This window comes from Acomys minous, assembly GCF_964271855.1.
Source record: "Acomys minous genome assembly, chromosome: 8".
NCBI classification, from domain to species: domain Eukaryota; kingdom Metazoa; phylum Chordata; class Mammalia; order Rodentia; family Muridae; genus Acomys; species Acomys minous.
Window position 1 is genome coordinate 27,041,005 of NC_140489.1, and position 24,745 is coordinate 27,065,749.

At 41.3% G+C, this 24,745-nt stretch overlaps 1 protein-coding gene and 1 pseudogene across 3 annotated transcripts in view; one reads left to right on the plus strand and one right to left on the minus strand.

Annotated features, from left to right (window-relative positions):
* TSHR (thyroid stimulating hormone receptor) overlaps positions 1-24,745 on the minus strand; it is a 114,605-nt gene that overhangs the window by 76,474 nt on the left and 13,386 nt on the right. The gene's annotated exons all lie outside the window — the stretch shown is intronic.
* LOC311603566 (NADH dehydrogenase [ubiquinone] flavoprotein 2, mitochondrial-like) lies at positions 16,705-17,421 on the plus strand (annotated as a pseudogene). Its single transcript has one exon. The product of its transcript is annotated as an NADH dehydrogenase [ubiquinone] flavoprotein 2, mitochondrial-like (transcript).

The window sequence follows — 24,745 nt, forward strand, 5'->3', positions numbered from 1 at the left end:
GTTGGGGAACATATTTCCAAAATCCCAGACCAGTAGTTCTTAAAATTACGTGAGCCATTCAATCTGGGAAACTCTGAGGTTGTTAGACAAGAGCAACCTAGATTGTCTGTCCTTGTTGTCAAGCTGCCAAAACAAAACATGAAAGTCTGGTTGAATTAACCAACCAATAGTTATTTCTCGTGGGCTAATAGGGTACAAAGCCAAGATTGAGATACAAGAATGTTTGGTCCCAGTAGATGTTCCACATCTTTGATTACAACCTCTATACTCTATTCTCACATAGTGGAGAGAGTTCAGTTTTGTTATTCCTCTTCTTGTGTGAACACAAATCTCATTATGGAAGTTCTAACTTGCTGGCCTCATGTACACTTGATCTTAGCCAAAAGGCTGAGAAACGATTGCTGGCCTCATGTAAAACTAATTATCCACCACAGGCTCATCTCCAAATACTATCACATTAAAAAATTATTATGTGTGTGGGTATGTGCATGTGACTGCAGGTGCACTCAGAAGCCAGTAGCATTGGATTCCCCTGAAGCTGAAGTTGTGAGCTACCCAACATGGGTGCTAGTAATCAAACCCACGTCCTGGGAATTAAACTTAGATCTGAGTAGTACTTATTCAACTCTCTCCAGATCCACATTATCATATTTAGTTTGGGCCCTCAACAGATCAATTTGTCAAGTATACCAATGACAAAAACATAGTATCACATTTTACGTAGCATTTTATAACAGATAATGGTCGCTAGATGAAAAATGTAGGAATCTAAGTACAGGCTATTAAGAGTAATACTGTATTTGCATGGGTTAGTGATTATAAGAAATGTACAATACTAACATAAATAGTACAAGTGAAAAAAGGGAAGTGTCAGGAGAAACCATCCCTACCTATACATTGGTCTTGGAATTTTAGCCTCCAACACAATGAGAAAATACTACCTACTGCTTAAGGTTCCTAATCAATGGTAATTTGCAAACTAGAGTACGAGAAATGTGAGAACTATCTTTGCTAACTTTCCAATTTTTCTGATAAATTAAATTAATCCTAAATTTAAAATGCTTATTTTCAAGAAGTAAAATCTAATGAGGTTAAGCAAGACAGTATATGAGTCAAAAGTACTGTGGAAAAGCCTTGGCTTCTGATTATCTGGGCATTTGCCCTCTTTAAACTTTTGCTTATTTGTAAAATGAACATGGCCTATTTACTTCACAGGGTTTGTATGGTATCAGAGATGCAAGTGCAGATAAAAGCAATTTAATCAAAGTATCTGTTACCATTAAATATCTTGTGCAAGGCCCACAGGTTTTACAGAGAGGTCAAATTGTTTAGAACTCATGCCTTCTTAGTGGAGAGCCCCAGCCTATACCACCCACCCCCAAGGCTCAGGAAACAGTACAGAGGAGGAGACAGAAAGAATGTAAGAGCCAGTGGGTGAGGAGGCACACTGTAAAATAAGACATCTTCTAGACATGGCATGGCCGTTGAACTCATGAGCTCACTGACGCTGTGGGTACCTACACAGGACTGAGCCCAACAACATTTATATAACCACTGAAACACCTCCCTTCAATGAGGGATTGTTGACAGTTAATGGTTGCTAGGAGAGTGAATATCGTTCTCTTCAGGGGTATGGCCATTAATAAATTATCCATGATCCAGTAAACAGACTCCCACCCACACTCTTGCAAGCAACCAGACCTCAACGAGTCACGCACAAAGAAGTAGAGGGAGACTTGTGAGGAAGAAGAGGAAGAAGAGCCAGAGGGGGAAGGGGATGGGAGAGGGTAACAGAGGTTATATGTGATCAAATTCACTATACATAAATTCACACACACACACACACACACACACACACACACACATACATGGCTGTCAAAGAGCAAAGATTTTTTAAAAGGAACCCTTGTCATCTCTTAGTTCACACCTAGCACTCATTACTGACCCCATAACTAGAGACTTCTTGAACCCTGTGGTTCCAAGGTGACAGGAATCAGATTCTATCTGTGGTGTCAGCCTGACACCAGAATAAACCATTTGAAATGATAAGTGGTTGAATTCAGTGGCGCCCCGTGGGATACAAGGTGCAAACAACACAGTACTGATGGTGGGTCAGTGTTATTCCTCTGTAAGGAGGAAACAAGTTTTATTTCCTCTTAAATATAATACTTCCCAGTTAGATTCCAGGATACAGTGTCTAAAGCAATAGTGTAGAAAGCATTAGAATATACATACTGATAATTTAAAAAGCTTACATTCTCTGAATTTATTTTTTATGTGTTTATAATCTATAAAATACATGTAGTATCATTTATAATAATATCAACCTATAATATATAAATTTAAAATCTACCTTAGATTGGAAACAAGCCTTAAAAGGTTTGAAAACAACAACAAAAAAATGACAGAGGCAGTTTGTTACCTGAGCAGTCACCCAAAACTCTTTATAATGTTGGAGCATCGTCTTTAGACTTCTGGCCCAGTATATCTGACAGATATATTTGTGAGGCAGGAACTATTGAGGATTTGCTTACCCTGTCTTTGCAGAGTTTGACCGTTGACTGTGCCTGCATCCAAGCTTGCCCATTTGTAGGCAGAATTCTGTCTATGGCAGAAATGAGGACATTTTGCCCAGTGGCTTGTTTGCCACATGTGAAGCCATCTCTATACAGAGGTTCTTTATGTCTCTGTCATTTTTTTTTTTACATTGGAAGCTGCTAAACGGCACTCCCTGTTTGCTCAGGTAATTAATTTTATTCCTTCTCAAGTCTCTGATGGTATTGAAGACCAGATAGTTTAGTTTTACAATTAAGCTTAATTGTTTAGGGATTAAGATAGGGGTCTAGATAGATGCTATAAGTTGAAAGAGATGAGATATGGTAGATATTGATTTACATTTAGATTTTAGACTCACCAAAATAGGAAAGATGTTTTCTTCAAGGTTGCCAAATACAAATAGCCAAAACATTATGCATGTAACATTTATATAATTCCTGATTGTTTCGTGGTTCTTCCTGCTGTATGTAGTTTATCATATGTGTGTGTAATAATATAAATGTATATGGAGATGTATATGGAGAATGTATATGGATAATAAAAAAGAAAGGGTTGAAAACACAGCGAAGGAAATAATCATCAGAGTGAAGATACAGTCTACAGAAGAAAAACTACACATCAGACAGGAGGTTAATAACTAAAATACATAAAGAACCACAAAACAAACACCAAAACAAATCATCCAATAAATAAATGTGCTAATGAATTGGAGAGACAGTTTTCAAATGATGAAATATAAATGGTCAATAAGTACTTGGAGAGGAATTCAACATCTTTAGGCATCAAGGAAATGCACATTGGAACTGCTTTGAGATTCCATCTAACTGTGTACAACAGCCATCATCAAGAAAGCAAGCCTAACCCTAATCCACACACCTAAGGATGCTTGATTTTTGACAAAAAAACCAGAACCATACAATGGAAAAAAGATAGCATCTTCAACAAATGGCTGGTCTAACTGGGTGTTTATGTGCAGAAAATGCAAATAGATCCATATTTCTCACCATACACAAAACTCTAGTCCAAGAGGCTCAAAGACCTCAACAAAAAACCAGATACACTAAACCTATTAGAAGAGAAAGTGAGGAAAAGCCTCGAACTCATTAGCACAGGAGACAACTTTCTTAACAGAACACCAATAGCTCAGTCTCTAAGATCAACAATTAATAAATGGGACCTCATAAAACTGAAAAGCTTTTATAAGCAAAGGACACTGTCAATAGAACAGAACAGCAGCCTACATGTTGGGCAAAGATCTTCATCACCCTTACATCTGACAAAGGCTAACATCCAAAATATATAAAGAACTCAAAAAAGAAAAAACCACCAACAAACCAAATAATCCAATTAAGAACAGAGAACAGATCTGAACAGACAATTGTCAACAGAGGAATCTCTGATGGCTAAGACGCTCTTAAAGAAATGCTCAGTGTCCTTAGTCATCAGGGAAATGCAAATCAAAACTGCTCTGAGATTCCACCTTCCACCTACCAGAATGGCTAAGATAAAAAACTCAAGTCACAGCACATACTGGCAAGGATGTGGAGGAATGTTCCTCTATTGCTTGTGGGAGTGCAAACTTGTACCAGCACTTTGGAAATCAATCTGGCACTTTCTCAGAAAATTAGGAATAGCTTTATCTCAAGACCGAGATATACCACTCCTGGGCATATACCCGAAAGATGCTCCACCATACAACAAGGGCACTTGCTTAACTATGTTTATAGCAGCTTTATTCGTAGTAATCAGATTCTAGAAACAACCTAAACGGTCATCAACTGAAGAATGTATAAAGGAACTGTGATACAATTACACAATGGAATGCTATGCACCCAAAAAACAAACAAACAAACAAAAAACACAAGGAAATCATGAAATTGGCAGGCAAATGAATGGAACTAGAAAAGATTGTCCTGAGTGAGGTAACCCAGACCCAATTTTGTCTGGATAGTACAGAATAAACGTACTACAATTTACAGACCCAAAGAAGATAAGTAACAAGGAGGACCCAAGGGAAGATGCTTAAATCCCACTCAGAAGGAGAAAGAGAATAGACAGCATTAGAGGTTGAAGAGAGGGGACAAGGTAGGAGAGAGAGAGTGAGGAGAGAAATGAGGATGAATATTAGACCTGGGGAAAGCAGGGGTGGGAGGACAGAGGTCTTGCTGAGAGAAAAGAAACCTGGGGCATCTCTTTGAAAGGCTGGAAGGCCAAGGCAGGGTAAATAGACAGAAGAGGACACCCTCCAACTAGACAGACCTCCTAGTAGAGGGAGAGGAACAGCAACCCACCCACAAAAACTTTGACCCAAAATTTGCCGTGCCAACAAGATGTGCAGGGATAAAGATACAGCAGAGATTGGGGGATTGTCTAACCAATGCCTGGCCCAACCTGAGACCTACCCCATGGGAGAGAGTCAACCCCTGAAACTTTTTAAATGATACTCTGCTATGCATGCATGCAGACAGGAGCCTGGCATAGCTGTCCTCTGAGAGGCTCTACCCAGCAATGGATCAAAACTGATGCTGAGGCTCATAGCCAAACCTTAGGTTCAGCATAGAAAGTCTTGTGGAAAAGTGGAGGGAGGAATGGAAGGACCTGGAAGGGACAGGAGCTCCACAAGTAGACCAACAGAGCCAACTAATCAGGGCACAAAGGGACTTGAGGCACCAACCAAGTATCATGCATGAGTTGAGTTGCCAGAGGCCAATCAGCAGGAATGGACTTGAGGCAAGCAAGTCAGCTAACTGTGATGGGTGTGCCCTAGGAGGCCAAGTTCTTAGGCACCTCTTCCCTAAGATTGCTTCTTGCTGATGATTTCCTTTCCATGCCTTTATTTGCTATACTCTACACACACACACACACACACACACACACACACACACACACACACACACACACACACACACAATGAATGGCATGGCATAAAAATATATATTCTTCATTGCCTGTGCTCTCATGTCACTGCTTTTCTCTGCCAGACAGATTCTTGCAGAATCATTATGATGTTGATTTTATAATTCTTGACAGTGGCTCCTAAATTGATTCAAGGAGCTTTTTTTCAGCCCCTCCTGCAGAGTAACAAAACCTGCTAGGAATTCCGTGCTTTTTCACGTGTCACTGACACATAAACTTCACTATAAGCCTGAGACAGGGTTATATCTCAGGTATGCTTTCACTCCAGCTCTAGAGATAAAGTCATGGGCCTCTGTAAACACAGAAAGTAGACAATTAACTAATCTTGGAGTGAAAGACAGATAGCATTATTGTTCTAAACTCATGATAAACTAAGAGATAGCTGGAAAATGTTTAGCCATGTCAGTCTTAATGGAAAAGGCATATATCTTACTGTAACCTTTTGGACCCTGTTAACCTTTGGACCCTGTCAACTTTTGTCATTCTGAACTCATTATGAACTTATGTAATGGATACATAGATAAGAAATGTTTAGTGTTAATGAAAAAAAAAAGTAACCTTTTTCCTGCTGTATTTTTCAGTTCATCTGTTTTTGTGATTAATTGCCTTTTTGACTATGAGGTAATTCCTTTTCTGATGTAGAGATCTTTGCCTCTGAAGCAGAGAAACTATGACCAGACAGTAAATGGGACTGAAGGTCTTGACTTCATTCTTTTCCTCTTGAATACACATTCATGCATGAGTGCATGAGTGGTCTTTGCTTACTTCTGTTCTTTCTTTTCTCTCATTGATTCACAAGTAAGTTAGTAGTCTCAAGGCCTTACCCTCAGTCTTCTAAGGCAAAATCCTGCAGAGAACTCCTGCAGCCTGCTCCTGCACAGGAGCTGATCTCAGATCAAAGAGCCTTTTTGCAACTCTCTGCAGGTTTTTTGTTTTTTGTTTTTTGTTTTTTGTTTTTTGTTTTTTTTTTTGGCTAGAAGCCACTTTTTGCATCCCTGGGTGCAGGAAAAAAGTGGTCCATTAAAATTTTCCTCAGCTTTCCCCTGAGGTCCAGAACCAGCCTGCTCTTCTTTTCCTTCAAAAAGTCAATACATCTTATTTGACCCACCAGTGGCTTCTCTCCACAAGTTTAAGTTTAACCAAGACTGGTGAAAGAGGGAGGACGGAGACACAGAGTCCTACTGGATAGATTCTATGGCTCCATTCACTTTCTGGGCCTTGAACATAGTGTTCCGTTTTGAGTTTTTGTTACTGTAGCTTCGTCATTTTGGAGTCATCTTAAAAGCCTTGGAGACTGCTTACAGGGCAAGTGATGTGAAAGTGAAATATGTGGTTCAGACTTCCAGGAAAACAGGGTGAAAGGTGAGTGAACTTGGGTAAGACGCTGAGACTGGGCTGATATGGGAGGAAAGGGCAGATATGGTAGTTTGTGCCTTTAGTCTCTGGGCTCAGGAGGCAGAGAAAGATGGATCCCTGTGAGCTAGAGCTCAGTCTGAACTCTAGTTAGCAAGTAGAGGCCAGCCACGGCCACATAGTAAGACTCTATTCAAAAAAACAAAGAAAGAAGGAAAAAAAACCACCCCAAAGCTGTTATGAAGCAAAGACTATAACTCTGAGAGGAGCCAGGAAAGACCAACACAAGCATCTATTGATACCCTTTTTTAAAAAATATATGTTTACTTACATACTGTGGGGGGGGCGCAGTAGGGGGTAAGGGCACATGCTGGGAACTCATGTGGAGTTCAAAGGACAAGCTGTGGGATCAATTCTCTTTGTCCAACATTTGGGGCCCAGGAACTAAACACGTCATCAGCATTTGTCAGGTTTAGGAGCAAGCCCCTTTACTCACTGAGCCATCTTGTGTGCCCCATGATATTTTTGTCTACAAAACCTAGAGCGTCTGCTACAGCGTTCATCTTCCTGCCCTTCTGCACTCAAGTTATAAGGACCTTAGGATTTTTCCTCAGAGAACAGAGCCAGGGCATCTTTCACCCAGTTGAGTATAAGAAGGGAAACAGCTGGAGTCTTCTAGAGTGGTACTTGGCCATATCAATTCAGAAAAAGGCCTTGTTAGACAGAGTGCTGGATGCTGAAGTGTTTCTAGTTCTGTGCAGGGTGCAGGTTAAACAAGACTAAACGAAACAGAAACCTGAGATTACATTTTGCTTGTGGTTTATTTTGTCATGATCAGGTATTCCAGGAGTTAAATGTAAGCTGATCTGAAAATACCACATCTGTGTAAAGTGTAAAATGTATTATTCTGACTAACCAGCATCTAGAACACAACCCTGTAAATTGGCGAGTGTTTGTATCTTTCCTTGGCTAGCATTACTAAAATGATGACGTATGAGAAACGAAAACAATAATTTATCTCAGTGAGTCAATGTCATGGAGGCATCTCCAAAACCAGGCTTAATTTTAGAACTAATATGATTTTATAATTTCCTCGACCCAAAGAGAACGAGTTGTTGAGCTGCTTCACGTGTCAACATTCATGAAGGGATCAGTGTGCTGATCAAATATGACAATGTCACAAGACCCACAAGACCCACGAGAGAAGGAACAAATAAATTAGGTAACCGAGCCAAACATTCTGATCTCCTTCTGCCTCTTCCATCTCCAACACCCATACTGGCTGTCGTCTAGAGAGTCATGTTACAAAAGAATTGTGGGGGGAAATGAAATGAGTAGCCTAAACAATGGGGTGAGGGGGGCTAGGGGGTGGGGGATTGAGGGACTTGTTAGTGGTAGAGAGGGGCAAAATCACTAAGAAGTGAAATTCTATCTGATGTGGACTGTGGGGCTCTCGCAGATCCATCTAAGACACTGGTTATATATTTTATCTACTGTCTGACAGCATAGAAGGAACTGGGGAGATGACTCAATGGGTAAAGCGATCGTCATTGTAAGTATGAGGATTTGAGTTTGAGTCCCCAGAACCTATATAAAGCTGTAGCATGGGCCTGTAATCTCAGCATTTATATAAGGAGATGGGACACCACTGCCAAGCAAGTGCTGCCAGAGGTACGTGCGGAAGGTGGAAGGTCCGAGAGTCAGCTTTCAGGAGGAAACAGATGGAACTCGGAGTCCCAGCCTTCAGTAATGACTGGAGGACGTGGAGCAAGGTCCATGCATAAGACTCACTGGGGATGTGGAAAAGAGTCTTTCCATCATCTTACAGTTAGCTCCCTTTAGTGAGATTGCCAGTAACAGATGGCAGGCAAGCCTGGAGGTCCAGCTTTGAATCCTTAAGGGGGAGTAGCCTCCTTTCCCCAGAATACATGCTGAGTCTCAGATGATCCTTGATGAAATAGATGGTGCTCTCCCTTTATTTTATGTGAAACAGGGATGTATAAACCTTGGGTAGTGGGAGGGGTTTTGAGGATGCATGCTGGGGCTAGGACCCTAGCAATATTGTGTTTGCATGGGAAAAGACATCAGGAGGCAAGCTCAGGTGACTAACTGCCTGGAACCTTGGTGGCTGTGTCACACGCTCCTGGGGCAGGCATGGAAAACAGCAAGAGAGCTTTGTCCCATGCCTTCCATTCTTAGGATGAGATTTTAAATCTCAAATGTGAGATTTCTGGGGTTTGAAAATACTCCACCTAAGCAGTTCTGTGCCAGTGCCCCTGGAGGCATGGTCCATAAGCCCCACAGAAAAAGTCAAGGATAACACTGGAGGTTGCCTGTGTAACTTCACGTATGTACCATTGCATGCGCTAGCTCCACCCTCACAAGATATTTTTATTGTTGTTGTTTTAAAAGAAAAAGCATAAGAGAATTCTCAAAAGAAGTAAATTCTCTTCGTTCAAGCATTCAAAGAAAGAATGTTTTTATTGGGGTACAGAGATTCTTATACTAAGGAGGAGATTAAAATTGATAAGTTCCTCTTCCAGTACTCTGAGAGTCCACACGAATTATTCTATAACCCTTTCTTCTCCAGGTCATGTGATAAGTTCCAATGTGGGGGCCAACCAGAAAATTCTCATTGATGCTGGGACCTCAGTTGGTTATACAATTATGCAGCCAATATATAAATGTTCTTGATGAAGCCAGCCAGCCTGAAACTGCCTACTTAGTCATGGATGTGTACTTTTGGAAACCAAAATCTGTAGTAGGCATAAATCAGTCCAAGCCACGAGGCTTTTCCAATGGGGTATGATTACAAAAGATGCAAAACTTACGAACAAGAAGAGGAAAAGTCAGCAGAATTCACTATCCTCGTAGAAATCCCTCTTTGGTTCTCCTCTAATGCTACTGTATGCACTTTTGGCAGGTTTTATTTTGTTTTGTTTTTTGGTTGTTTGGTGATCTCTGAGGTTAAAGCAATGAATCTCTAATTTCTTATATTTTTTCCAAAATCAATCTGTGCTTTCTTATTTTAAAAAACTCATTATACTCATTTGTTGGGGCTTGTATGTGTCACAGTGTGCACAGGGAGGCCAGAAGACAAGTTTTGGGAACTGACTCTTTCCATGTGGATCATGAGGTTTGAACTTAGGTCATCAGGTTTGGCAGCAAGCACCTTTACCTGCTGAGCCATCTTATCAACCTTTATTTCCTTTATATTACCTTTGAGGGAGATGGAGCTAAGATTAGCCATTCTAGTTTATTTTTATAATAGTTGATATTTAAGATGTTCAATAATCTTTGAGGCTGTAAATCATTCAGAGTTCACAAAATAGCTTTCACCTGATCTTTAAAAACATTAACTTTGAGTCACTGGAAGCTCATTTTTTCACCTTTCTAATACCAAACTTGTAATTATTGCATTAATATCGGCTGTCTAGAATGTCAGTTTTCTCCTTAATAGCACCCACCAACATCTAATTGTTTCATCAATACCTACTGTCTGGAATGTGTACTTAAGGAACACGTGGTGAACAACCTATTTGTCTTGTTCAGTGCCTACTCCTTCAACAATCAAACAACCCTGAATTGAACAAATAGATCTAGCAAGTCCAGAGCATCACTCTCACAAGGCTCTTCACTTGTTGCTTTTCACACCCTACATCACAGTGCACATGCACAAACACATTTTGGGAATCAACTTCTTAGAGAATAAAAACAGCCAACTGTTTGTTGTAAACTAACATAAAGAAAGCATTACTGTCTCATATGCCTTTGTGCAGAGGTCAGTACAAGGATTCCATCTCTTCATTTTTAAGCTCTTTCGTAATTCTTTAATTTAAAAAAGATAGATTTCATCTATTTGTTTGTTTATTATTTATCTAATGTGTGCTGGTGTTTGCCTGTATGTATGTCTGTGTAAGAGTATCAGATCCCCTACCACTGAATTACAGACAGTTGAAATCTGCTATATTGGTCCTGGGAACTGAACCCAGAACCTCTGGGAGAACAGCCAGTGCTCTTAACCATTGGGATACGTCTCCAGCCCCCCATAATTCCTTAGCTTTAAGCAATAACAAATTGGCACCAGGGAAATTTACAATAATGTACAGGTTGTGTTGGATTTACTGATGTTTGGGGCCTATAATGTTTTATTTTATTAGCATAGATGTAATATTTATTCAATAGAAACTACTTTTTACCTTTTTGTTTTTACTTTTTAACTTTTTCCAGGCTAGTGAACACTCTGATTTTTTTTTTCATGATTCTGAGTAGCAAGACAATAGCTCTCTGCCAGCCATGATGGAGCAATGCCAGTAACCAGCAGCACAGTGTCACTGGGCTGTGATGATTGGCAGGAGGTTCATAAAGGTCATTTTCACTGTGATGTTTTCAAATTGAGTGGATGGATTGGTGCAGCCAAAATAGAGGTTGAGGATTGTCGGTGATGGCAACTCACCTGGTTTTTGTGTCCAAAGTACAAGAAGACTGATTCTAAGCCTCATAGAAGGCAGAATAAGGAGTGGATGGATGGCTTCCCACAGAGAAGAATAGCACCTCATAGGGCAGTTCAGACAAGCAGATGCATCAAAAATTAAGTAGGATAAACATGCCTTTAAAATATCTTCTAATGCTTTTTCAAGCACATTCTTCTCGGAGAGGCAGGACAAAGAGAGCAGGGAAGGTGGTTAGCTGGGGATTTGGACAGCAGAAGATGAGTAACACTGAACACTAACACAAAGAAGCCAATAAAAGACGTGACTCTGTTCTGTCTTGCCATTTTGCCAGAAGGCACACATAACTTGGTTCCTGATTCTAACCTAAGATCATCTTAGTAATAGAGTTGTGGCTTTGTATACTGTTTACTTATCTTGTAAATGTGTTCATACATTATTTCATTTGATCTTTGTAAATAACATAATACTATTCTCATTTCTATAAGCAAAAACTCAAGGTGTAAATACTTGGGTTAGGATTAAAGTGTTGGGGCAAAGCCGAGTCCCCTCACCTGTAGGTGGCAAAGCAGAGTGGTATGCCACCCACATGACACCTACTCCCTCCCAGCTCTACTCTTTATGTAAAGATGAAAAACCTCTTTTGACCTTGTGAGCTTTAGCTTCCTGATTAAAAAAAAAAAAACACTTTGTATGTATGAGTGTTTGCCCGTTTGTATGTCTGCATACTGTATGCATGCCCAGTGCCCGCAGACATGAAAAGAAGCTATCGGTTCTACATGGTTGTAAACCTCCATGTGGATTCTAGGGACTACACCCAGGACCTCAGCAAGAGCCACAAATGCCCTTAACCACTGGACAGTCCCAACCCAAATTTTAAAATTCAGAGTTCACGAGGTAAAGAGGAGTTGGGAGGCGTGGATGTTACTATTTGTGTTTCCCTCACAGAACCATTTAGAAGTGGAGACAATAGTGGCCACAGTGATCTGTACAGTGCAAAATAGCTGTGAGATGGTGTTATTTTCTTAACACTGGTGAGAACACGGGCCCTTGGAGTCATAAACAGCTTTCTAGCTTGTGTCCTTGGTTGACTTCTTCACTAAGTCTTTACTTCTTCCTTAATAGATGAGAGCATTAAGACTTACCTCTAAGGGATAACGTGAGGATTCAGCATGAGGAGAGAGAGAGAGGGAGAGAAAGAGAGAGAGAGAGAGAGAGAGAGAGAGAGAGAGAGAGAGAGAGAGAGACTGTGAGAGACAGAAAGACAGAGACAGAGAAAGAGACAGAGAGACAGAGAGACAGAGACAGAGAGAGACATGGAGAGAGACAGACAGAGAGATAGAGAGAGACATGGAGAGAGACAGACAGAGAGATAGAGAGAGGGGGGAGAGAGACAGAGAGAGAGAGAGAGAGAGAGAGAGAGAGAGAGAGAGAGACAGAGAGAGAGAGACAGAGACAGAGAGACAGAGAGAGCACGGCAATAGCAATGGTGGCAGGGGACAGTATTAATATAAGTACTACATGTTCTTTACTGTGGAAGAAAAAGATGTGATAATTCAATAATTTGAGACCCCACAAACCAGTGTTGTCTTTGGTTGGAGCTTCTTTGAGTTTTCTCTTCATCTCATCGACCATCCAGGGATCCACAGAATCAATTTACTTAGGGTTTCAAAACACAAGAGACACTGAGCTGTACAGACAAACTTGTGCAAAAGAGACTTCCCTTCCTCTAAAGATTTCAGGCAAGAGAATGTATTCCCCACGGTGCCACAGACAGAATGCCAACTCTCCCCCAATACATTTGTGTGGGAATCTTTCTAGAAGAGGTCCCTGACACCAGTGAGAGCAGGAGATGTCATCGTGGATCAGGGCCAGGACAGCTCCCGAAACACTCCAGTGCTGGGTCCAGTTTGTCTTTTCATTTTATAAAACCACCGGGTGGGGTACGCAAGCAAGCCAGATTTTATAGGCGCAGTCAGCAGGCTATTGTGGCCAGTGGCCACTGTTTCAGCTATTTCTGCAGGTCATCCTGCTCCAGATATCGGGTGAAGTCACGCCTTGTGAGTAGGCAGTACAAACAGCGCTTTAAGTAAACCACTAAATAAATCAATAAATCAGAATCTTATAATTGGCCTTTTCTACCGTATTCTACTCCAACATGGACAGCACTTCCTCCTGCAGAGAGCAGGCCCGGATGCATGTAGGCTTCCTGGGGCATCTAGGCCCTGGGAAGATCCCTGGGAGCTGAGCCATCTTCTGGAGCTCCCTCTGCTGGTCAGTTGAAGTCTTAGTTTGGCAGAGCACAGCTGTTCAAAATGTTTTGCAAATAAGTCACGACCACTGCACGGGTCATAGAGATGTAGAAAAAAAACAGCGATCGGGAGGCAGAGGCAGGCGGATTGCTGTGAGTTCGAGGCCAGCCTGGTCTACAAAGTGAGTCCAGGATGGCCAAGGCTACATAGAGAAACCCTGTCTCGAAAAAAAAAAAAAAAGGAATCCTGGAAGTTTGTGTTATAGCCTGATAGTTCATTTAAAGCGATTCAAATCTGTGAGGAAAGAGGTCAGCTGTTGGTAAAACAAAGAGCATTAGACTACTCAAATAAGGCTTGTGGGTTTGTGTTGAGGCCCTGGAATTTAATGGATTTAATTGAAATTTCACAGAAAGGAACGAGAACTGTTGATTAATTTCCTGATGATGACTTTATTTAATTTTATCCTTTAAAAAGAACACTGCAACTTCTTGTATAGAATATAGGGTGTTTATAAGAAATATATATAAGAAATTAGATCAAACCAAGCGGAATCAACAAGAAACTGACTTTTGGAATACTTTTCTTTAAGACTTGCAAAAAGCATGTAGAAATTCCAGGAAATCATGTTTCTTTCTTTGCAAAACATTCTCTATAGGGAAAAGGAAATAAGAAAACATAGGATTTATAGACTGTTTAGCCCAGGAAGGGCCCAAAATCCCTGGCCTTGTGATATGGACGTGATGAGACCCTTTGGTGAGCAGAAAGAAAGCAGTCACAGTTCTTGTGAACGGAAGAATGAAGCTGCGCCTTCAGGTTGAAGACATTCACGAGGCGGATGAACTGATTGCAACTCCAGTGGCCATAGAGAGGCCTGAATACTGCGAGTCCAGAGCCCCGCTACAGTTTATCTAGGGATCTCCTGAGCCCCTGTAATAGTTAGTTTTCTGTTCCTGTGATAATACACCATAATCAAGGTAGCCTATAGAAGGAAAGGTTCATTTGGGATTATGGTTCCAGATGGGTAAGAGCCCATCACCATTACAGTGTGGGAGTGGGTGAGGGTATGGGGTGGAGGGTGGCAGCAAGCAAGCCTGGCTGCTGGTGTGGCATAGCGAGAACTCACGTTTTGAGCTTTGAGCAGCAAGTAGGGAAAGAGACCTAGGAATGCTCATGGCTTTGAAACCTCAAAGCCTGCCCGGAGTGATATACTTCCTCTGGCAAGGCCACACTTGTGTACCCCTCCTCAAACACTGTTACCCACTAGGGACCAAGTATTCAAATATCTGAGCCCAGGAGGGGCATTCTCTTTCAGGCTACCACGCCCACTAAATAGCCATTCCTTGCCTATCTCTGTGCAGACCTAGCATCTGTGACTAGTAGCTACAATCCTTTTATGATGTAATAACAAAATGAAAAGTTCTGCCAACCAAAAAGCTGCGAGTCATCAGCCAACATCTGGGGCCGATAGCTGTGATTTCTCTAGTTTGCTATAACCATCTGCTTACTGCTCCCACAACTGTATTTGAAAAGTGCACTGTTTTATGAATTTTTTTCTGTTGTTAAAAAAATACTTCACACAACTACTTCTAAATTTGAACATGAAATTTAGGCTAACTAAATCTGAGTTCCCAGGCTATAATGCTCTTTTGTTATGGTCCCACATTTATTTTCCCCCAAAGTAACAGAATTCCACATCGTAGTGCCCTTATAGGCTTATGGCTTGGTCACTTTTGAGCTGCAGGATATAACCCATGTAGTCTTTGGTGTAAGTTCATTTAGAGCAAATTCCATACCACGTGTCTATGTAGCTCCTGTTAGTTTGCAGTCTGTCAAAAGAACCTTTCTGGGAGGGGGACATCAACCCTCCCATGAAACCTTCCACCCAAAATTTGTCCTGCCCACAGGAAATGTTGAGTTGAAGATGGAGCAGAGAGTGAGGGAATAGCAAACAAATGACTGGACCAACTTGAGACCAACCCCATGGGAGAGAGCCAGCACCTGACACTAATAAGGGTGCCCTGCTATGCTTGCAGACAGGAGCCTAGCATAACTGTCTTCTGAGAGGATTCATTCAGCAGCTGATGGAAACAGATGTAGCAACCCACAGCTAAACAATAGGCAGAGCCCAGGGAGTTTTGTGGAAGAGTGAGAGGAAGGATTGAGGGATCTGGAGGCATCAGGAACAGAAAAAGACCTACAAAGTCAACTGGGGGCTCGCAGAGACTGAACCACCAACCAAAGAGCTTTGCATGGGTAGGACCTAGACCCCCCTACACATAAGTACCAGCTGCTCATCATGTGGGGCCCCTAACAATGGTAATAGGGGCTGTCTCTGACTCTGTTGCCTACCTTTGGATCCTTTCCCCATAGCTGGACTGCCTTGTCTGGCCTCAAGTGGGAGAGGATGCACTTAGTCCTGCTGTGATTTGAGGGGCCAGGATGGGTTGGTACCCCTTAAGCCCTCCTTCTCTGAGGAGGAGAGGGGGGGATGGAGGGAGGGGATGCGAGAGTGAGCCTGGGAGGAGGTAGAGAGAAAACTAGAATCAGGCTGTAGAGTGATTTTTAAAAACCTCTCTGAGCCTTGAATTAGTCATCTGTAATCATTGGCTAACATGTCCCCTGGCAGTCATGTTATCCTTTAATTGCCTGTCTGCTTTAAGCTTGGCTTTCTAATGCCTCCTTCACATTAAATTTTACCCTTATTTCCTACACTTCTCTTTTCGCCTCTCCTCTCCAGTATCTGACAACAAAATCTGGGAAGAGCGGCAATGTTAACAGTAAAATGAAGCATAGTCTTTTGATCTGTCACTATTAATTATCTTCAAATTTTGTTCTCCATCTACAAGATTTGTTTCTTTTCTTCCTCTTTCTACATGGACCCAGCCTGGTTATTGGACATCTGTACTGTGATTTTTTTTTCTGAAAAAGAAAAAAATTCAGGGTGTCTTGACGTGTATGAGAGCTCTCAAGTCTTTCTAAGTAGGTAAAACTACTTGCTTGCAAAAAGGAAATGTTCTCCCTCTCTTAAGTGTGCACTGGTGAAGAACTTTCACTAAGAGTGTGAGGTACATATGGGGTGGAGAGTTACGGGCTAAAAGGATGAATTAAGAGGTAGGAGAGAGAGATGTTCCGAGTCATCTTAGAGTGGCCAGGATAGGAGAGCCATGTACCCTGCCATGTTCTCCTTGGCACTGTGGGCCAGAGTGACAGGCCTCACTACTCAGTGGGGACAACATGTAAGGAATTTGCGTAAGAGAGCAGTGCAAAATGTTGCTGGAGGAGCCTTATTTATGCATAGAGATACTCCTGAGAATAACCCAGATACTCCATTTGATTTCACACCAGAAAACTATAAGAGGATGAAGGCAACAGTGAAAAACTACCCGGGAGGGCATAAAGCAGCAGCTGTCCTTCCAGTCCTGGATCTGGCCCAAAGACAGAATGGATGGCTGCCCATCTCCAAGATGAACAAGGTGGCAGAAGTTTCACAAGTGCCTCCAGTGAGAGTATATGAAGTAGCAACTTTGTACACACTGTATAATGGAAAGCCAGTTGGAAAGTACCATACTCAGGTCTGCATGCTTCAAGATTCTGACAGTTTATGAGAGACCCATCAGAGTAAGCTCGGAATAAAGGTTGGAGATACTGCACCTGACAAACTTTTCACTCTAATGGAAGTGGAATGTTTGAGGGCCTGTGGAAATGCACCAATGGTTCAAATAAATGACAACTACCATGAAGATATTGAAGAGATTATTGATGAACTCAGAGCAGGGAACATTCCAAAATCTGGGCCAAGCAGTGGCCGCTTCCGTTGTGAGCCAGCTGGAGGCCTTACTTCTTTGACTGTACCACTGAAAGGCCCTGGCTTTGGTGTGAAAGCAGGGCTTTAACTTATATTCAACTGTAAAAATGTCACTGGAGAAATAAACTATGAACTTATCTTAAAATAAAAAGGCAGGAGAGAAATTTAGGGGTTGTCATAAGTGATGTGTGCTATATACACTATGGAATTGCCAAAAAAATCAAGCTCTATAAAATTATTTTTAAAAAGATTGGAGAGAGGAAAGGATGGACTTGTTTGTATTTTGTTGAGAAATTAGAATTATTTATTTATTTATTTATTTACTTGTAGAACAGTGTTTCTCAATCTGTGGGTTTTGTGACCTCTTTAGGGGTCAAATGACCCTTTCACAGGGGTTGCCTAAGACCAACAGAAAGCACAGATATTTACATTATGATTTACAAGAGTGACAAAATTACAGTTATGAAGTAGCAATGAAATAATTTTACAGTTGGGGATTACTATCTAAGGAACTCTGCTGAGGGGTTGCAGTGTTAGGAAGGTTGAGAACCATTGATGGAGAATCATAACATAATATGAATATGAAGCTCTAGAATTTTGTGATTTTTGAAAATCATATATGAATCTGCAAATTATTCAAGAGAGAAAAGGTTAGAACTTGTTCATTCTCTAGTTTAGTATGATTCATAAATTTCACTATTTACTTGTACAGCGCCTTTAAAAATTATCATCCCTTTAGATCTATGTTTTTAAAAGATTTGTTAATTTGTTTTATGCCTATGGTTGTTTTACCTGCACATATGTCTGTGCATCATGTGTGTGTGGTGTCTACAGGGCTGAGAAGAAAACATTGGATCCCTGGACTAGAGTTACAGACAGTTAGAAGCTGCCATGTAGGCACTAGGAAAATAACCGAGGTCCTCTGCAGGAGCCACCCAGTGCCTTTAACAGCTGGGCCCTCTCCAGCCCCCTCGGGCCTGTTTCCTTACAGTTTAAAGGCTCATTATTGTTACTGTGGGAAGAATGGCCCCACACAGGTGGACATGGTGCTGGAGAAATAGCTGAGGGCTCTACATCCAGATCTGAAGGCAGCCTAAGAGAGAGATACTAGGACTGGCTTAAGCATCTGAAACCTCAAAGCATACCCCACAGTGACACACCTCCTAATCCCTGTCAAGTGGTGCCCCTCCCTAAGGACCAAGCATTCAAATCTATGAGTCTATGGGGACCATTTTCATTCAAGCCACCACAAGTCTCTTGGATCTACTGTATGGAAGGGATTACACTGGATGTTGTAAAGAAAGCAGAGCTGAGTAATACTCAACCCTCGTCCTTATACACTACAAGAAAAAGTTTTTAAAAAATTGCATAGATAGTATTGCCCTGGGAAGGGATTTGGGAGAATTGAGTTCTAAGCCTGACTAATAATTACTCTGTAGCTGTTAAGTGAAGAGTTGTCTCACATAAACTCTAAATCTCTTCTACAACCAACCTTACTATTTAATAAATTTAGTCCAATAGAATATTGTAACCACTTCTCTAAGAGAGGTGCTATTCAAATCCCATGGGAATCTGGAGCCTTAGGGATTTAGGAAGAGGTCTTTGTGATGACATGCAGGAGCATGATAGACAGTTATGGGGCTAATGGGCATTTCAAGCAGGAAGAAAACAAACCAAAAGGAAAAGTGGGATACACATTCAAGAGCCATGGTTATTTCAGTTCGGCTCAAGTAAGAAGTAGATGAAGGTGCCTCAGTAAAAGTGTTGGAAAAGTAGAAAGTGGGAATGGAAGACATCGACCACATTGATGTGTGTGTGTGTGTGTGTGTGTGTGTGTGTGTGTGTGTGTGTGTGTGTGTAATTCAATCTGTATCGAGTGACTCAGAATACTTTAGAGTTCTCCCTGTGTATCAGAGAGGGAATAAGGTACTGACAACATAGATAGCACAGTGATATAGTATCTGCCTTCAAGAGACCCTTTTACAGGGCTTATGAACAGTGAGCAAAGAGCAGGGATCCCAAATGATGTGGATGTGAGAAATTCTGATAAATAAAACCAATATGAAATAAAAGTGGGATCCTTCAGAGGCAAAGTTGGTGGTGGGAGGCTTAAAAATGGCAGGAAAGAAACAAGGATAGGTATGAATATATTACATTGATAGAATAATGAATTCATTTTGAACAGTGAATTTCAAGTGCTCCTAGCCAACCAGGCAAAAATACGCAACAAATAGCATTTTCCTGTGGCTAGGTTGAAATATTGCAAGAACTTGAGAGTATTATTTGAGCAGTTTATAGGCTTGGGGAGAATTGCCAAGGAAGAAAACATAGACAGAAAAGTCAAAAGGAATGAGCTAGGTGGTGCCATGTTGGTAGAGGCTTGAGCTAACAAGAAAGCACCACGATTCAAAGGGATGCTGGACAGTGAGCATGAACCATGTCAAGAGAAGAAAGAACCTTAAGTAAAACAAAGCAGATCAGGGGCACCCATGCTTGATGGACCAGATCAATAGAAAGATTGACTTCTTGTCTGTGTGGAACCTCAAGAATCTGAACACAGGATGCTTTGAGGGAGACAGGGGAGCCCAAGAGGAAGAGAACGAATGTCTTATTCTTTAGTCAGACAGACAGACAAACAGAGACAGAGGGACAGAGAGACAGAGACAGAGAAGAAAACCTTCAACTCTACTTCAAACTAAGTAAATCTGAACTTCTTTCAAAGTGAGGAATCTGGTATCTTCCCCAGTCATGCTGCTAAAGGATTAAGGGAACACATCAGGCCGTAAATGATGACCTTGCAGAGAGCCTGATCTCTGCCCACCACTGCTGATATTTGGCATTATTTAATTTTTTGCCAAGTGCATGTTTTACTAAACTGCATAAGTATGTTAAAATAGAGATTTATAGCTTCTTTTAAAAATGCTTAAATTTTGATTATGTGGGCTGGGGGTGTGGTATGTACCTATGTGTACAAGAGACAAGGGATGTTGTATTCCTTGAATTGGAGTAACAGGCAGTTGTTATCTGCTCAGCATGGGTGCTGGGAATTGAACTTTTGTCCTTTGTAAGAGCAGTATCTACAGTAAACTCTGGGCTGTCTCTCCAGCCCCCAGATTTATAACATATCTCAGATACACAAGATGAGAATGTTCAAGAGTAAGTACCAGGCATCATTTCAGATGAATTCTCCAGGAAATCTTAATATGAAGACAGATTTGACAGCCCTTAGAGTAAGGGACTTCTGAAATGATTTCTAGTCCTTACAATAATTGTCCCATGAGTAAATGAATAAGAAGAGCAGTATTTTCAAATAACAGGAATAATCCAGAACACACACATACACAACAAACAACAAACAACCTACCACCAAACCAAACCAAACCAAAACCCTAGTGTCTATGGAATCACAAGTTTTGGTAGAAATATGGGATCTTAAGAAGTCATTCTAAACACAGATGATAAATAAGATGAAGAAACAGAAGTAATGATAAGTGAGTGAGCATAGAAGGGAGAACCTGAAGGGTAATTACATCAAGTAACAGTGTTTCCCCAGTAATAATCAAAATATTAGTCTGCCACTTTCCAGCAGGGGGCAATAGAGAGCTCCCAGAGCAAGAAGACCTGATGAAAGAATCTCAAGTGAACCTTCCTGTCAAATTAAAGTGTGAGATGCAAGTATCGTTTATTTACTTATTTATTTTTGTATTTTGAAAAGATGTGCGATGTCTCATTAGACTTGAATCAGAATTAAGACGTAGCTAATAGAAGACAACAGAGCCAATTTTCAAGTGCCTGTACAACAACAACAACAAACCAAGATTCAAGGCTCATGAGAAAAAAAAACAAAAAACAAAACGAGGACAACCAGCAATCATAAACACAGACAGCAAGCAAGAGCCGACGTGCTGCAACAAATTGGTATTGTTTTGGAGATGGCACCCTTTGGGAAGGTTTGGATGGCTCTGCCTGGTTTATGGCAATTATGAACCACCAACTACTTGAGTGAAGAAGAGAGAGAGTGCCTCTATAAGAAGAGCTGAGAGAGGTAGCATTGATTGTAAGATAGAGGACACATGAGGAGGAAACACACAGAGAAGGAAGAATTCAACAGCAAGGAAAAGCTGGCACTTCATGAGTGAAGGGAGCATAATATACTGGTAACAGAACTTTCCTGAAGATGCTGAAATTATTGCTTACCTTCTGAAGCACGGTGTTCAACAATTATACACTGCAAGTTTATGGTTTGATTTACAGTTTTCAGCTTTATGAGGGTGTGAAAGCAACTGTATTCATTGAAAACAGTACTTTGAGGTTTGTTTAAGGTTTGTGTGTGTGTGTGTGTGTGTGTGTGTGTGTAGATGTGTGTATGTCTCTGTGAGAGTGTATGCCATGATGTGTATGTGTGTCTGTGGGAGTGTATGTTACGTGTGTGTGCTTGTACATGTGTGCATGCCTGTGTGTGTATGTCTGTGGGAGTGTATGCTGTGTGTGTGTGTGTGTGTGTGTGTGTCTGTCTGTCTGTCTGTCTGTCTGTAGGAATGTATGCTATATGTGTGCAGGTATCCTCAGAGGCCAGCGGAGGGTGTCAGATCCTCTGGAGCTAGAGTTCCAGGTGCTAGTGAGCCTGTCTTAGGAGCTGAACTCAGGTACTCTGGAAGAGCAGCAACTTTGTGTTATTGGTTCTTTTATCTTTAATCAGGTTCTGAAAGAGTTTATTAGCTATGAGAATTGAACTTGGGTCCTCTGGAATAGCAGCAAGCATTCTTCATCACTGAGCCATTTTCCCTGCCCCTTTGTATCATATTTTAAGCAATATCCAAAAGCAACCACTATAGAAAAAGCATTACACAACCAATGTCAGGAGATTCAGCAAGCTGGAATTTGCCGATCTTACTCACAGGCACAGTTAATCCAACAAATACACTGAGAGAGTGACAGACACAGAGGCAACAAATGTGCTAACAACATGATCAATACAATCACACAGCAATCCATGTGGCATTTCTCCCAAGTGGATCACAGTCTTTTCCTAGAAGAGACAGTGTTTTGCCACCGTGGTGTAAACACTTATTCTGGGTAACTGTTTCTATTTCCCATAAACTCTCATGGTACATCTGTGCCTGGGGAGATTTCTCAATCTGATTCATAGTCATAGGCTATCCTAAAAACAGCAGCCAACTGTCAGACACACCAAAGATAAAGGAGTGACCTTATAGCTATGAACCTTCTCTGCTTCTAGCAAGTATCATCCAATGTAGAAGATGAGAAGCAGAAGTAAAGTGCCAATTGTGGTCCATGTTGGTGTGCCATTGTGTGGGCTACCCATGGAGTCACAGCCTTTCACATGGTTCTGTTTCCCCATTAGAAAGGATATGAATCTAGGAGCCAAAGGGCTGAAATAGGTATGCTCCCACTGGCCAGTATATTCAACAATGTACTGGAGGACTCTGGTCTTCTGATTCCCATCATTTCACGCTCCACATGGAACTACAAAGTAGACCATGATCTGGACACTCCAGGCGTCTTGCATACAGAGACCAGAAGGTTACAGTAGTTAACTTCTTATGGGGAAAAACAGACTCTGAGTAAGAAGCAGCAGCTGCTGTTACAGTAGTATGCAGAGAGGAATGTGTTGGCGCTCAAAGGATCCACTTGGCATGTCACCATCCATCCCTGATTACAGATAAATGCAGTAGTCCCAGCTTAAATAATGTATGTTAATTGTGGCTGCCGAGTCCTTGACAATGAGAGCCTTGACCATATCACCAGCTGTTTTCATAGCTAGGAAAATTGGGAGATGAGGGAATTTTAAAAATTTTTTTTATTTTAATTTTATTAATTTATTCAGATTACAACTCAATCGTTATCCCATCACTTGTATCCTACCATTCCTCCCTCCCTTCCGCTTTCACCCTATTCTCCTCCCCTAGGTCTGTGACCCCTACTATATGGTCATAGGCTATCAAGTCTCATCTTGGTAGCCTGCTTATTCTTTCTTTGAATGCCTCCAGGCCTCCCCACCCAAGGGAGGTGGTCAAATATGGGGCACCAGAGTTCATGTCAAAGTCAGTCCCCACTCTCCACATAACTGTGGAGAATGTCCTGTCCATTGGGTAAATCAGAGTAGGGGTTCAATGTTTACTATTGTATTGTCCTTGGTTAATGCAATAGTTTGAGCAGAACCCTCTGGGTCCCGATCCACCCATCACAATGTTCTTCTTGTAGGTTTCTAGGACCCTCTGGGTCCTTCTATTTCCCCATATCCTATATTACTCTTACCTAGAGTCCCAGTAGGATGTCCTCACAACTATCCCAATATCCTGGTAAGTGAAGACTTTCATGGGATGTGCCTTTTGGGCTAATGCCCGATTATAAATGAGTATATACCATGTGAGTCTTTCTGCTTCTGGGTTAACTCAGTCATTATCATCATTTCTAGTCCCATCCATTTGTCCACAAATTTTGGGATTTCCTTGTTTATAATAGCTGAGTAGTATTCCATAGTGTAAATGTACCATGCACAAAACTCAAGTCCAAGTTGGATTAAAGATCTCAACATAAAACCAGAGACACTAAATCGGTTAGAAGAAAAAGTGGGGAAGAGCCTGGAACACATTGGCACAGGAGACAACTTCCTGAACAGAACACCAACAGCCCAGGCTTTAAGGTCAACAATTAATAAATGGGACCTCATGAGACTGAGAAGCTTCTGCAAGGCAGGAGACACTATCAACAGAACAAAGCGACAGCCTACAGACTGGGAAAAGATCTTCACCAACCCTACATTTGGCAAAGGTCTAATATCCAAAATATATAAAGAACTCAAGAAATTAAACACCACAAAACCAAATAACCCAATTGAGAAATGGGGCTCAGAACTAAACAGAGAATTCTCAACAGAGGAATATCAAAAGGCAGAGAAACAATTAAAGAAATGCTCAACCTCTTTAGTCATCAGAGAAATGCAAATCAAAATGACTCTGAGATTCCATCTTACACCCATCAGGATGGCTAAGATCAAAAAATGAAGTGACACCACATGCTGGCGAGGATGTGGGGAGAGAGGAACACTCCTTCATTGCTGGTGGGAATGCAAACTAGTACAGCCACTTTGGAAATCTATCTGGCACTTTCTTAAAAAAACATGGAATAGGGCTTTCTCAAGACCCAGCTATTCCACTCCTTGGAATACACCCAGAAAATGCTTCACCACACAACAGGGACATATGCTCAACCATGTTCATAGCAGGCTTATTCATAATAGCCAGAACCTGGAAACAGCCTAAGTGTCCCTCAGTTGAAGAATGGATAAAGAGCTGAGGGAAATTTAGAATGAGCTTTGGAAAAGAGGTGAAACTGCTAACTGTGAGCTTAAACTGAATTGCAGCATCAGGTTAGAGTTATGTTTCTTT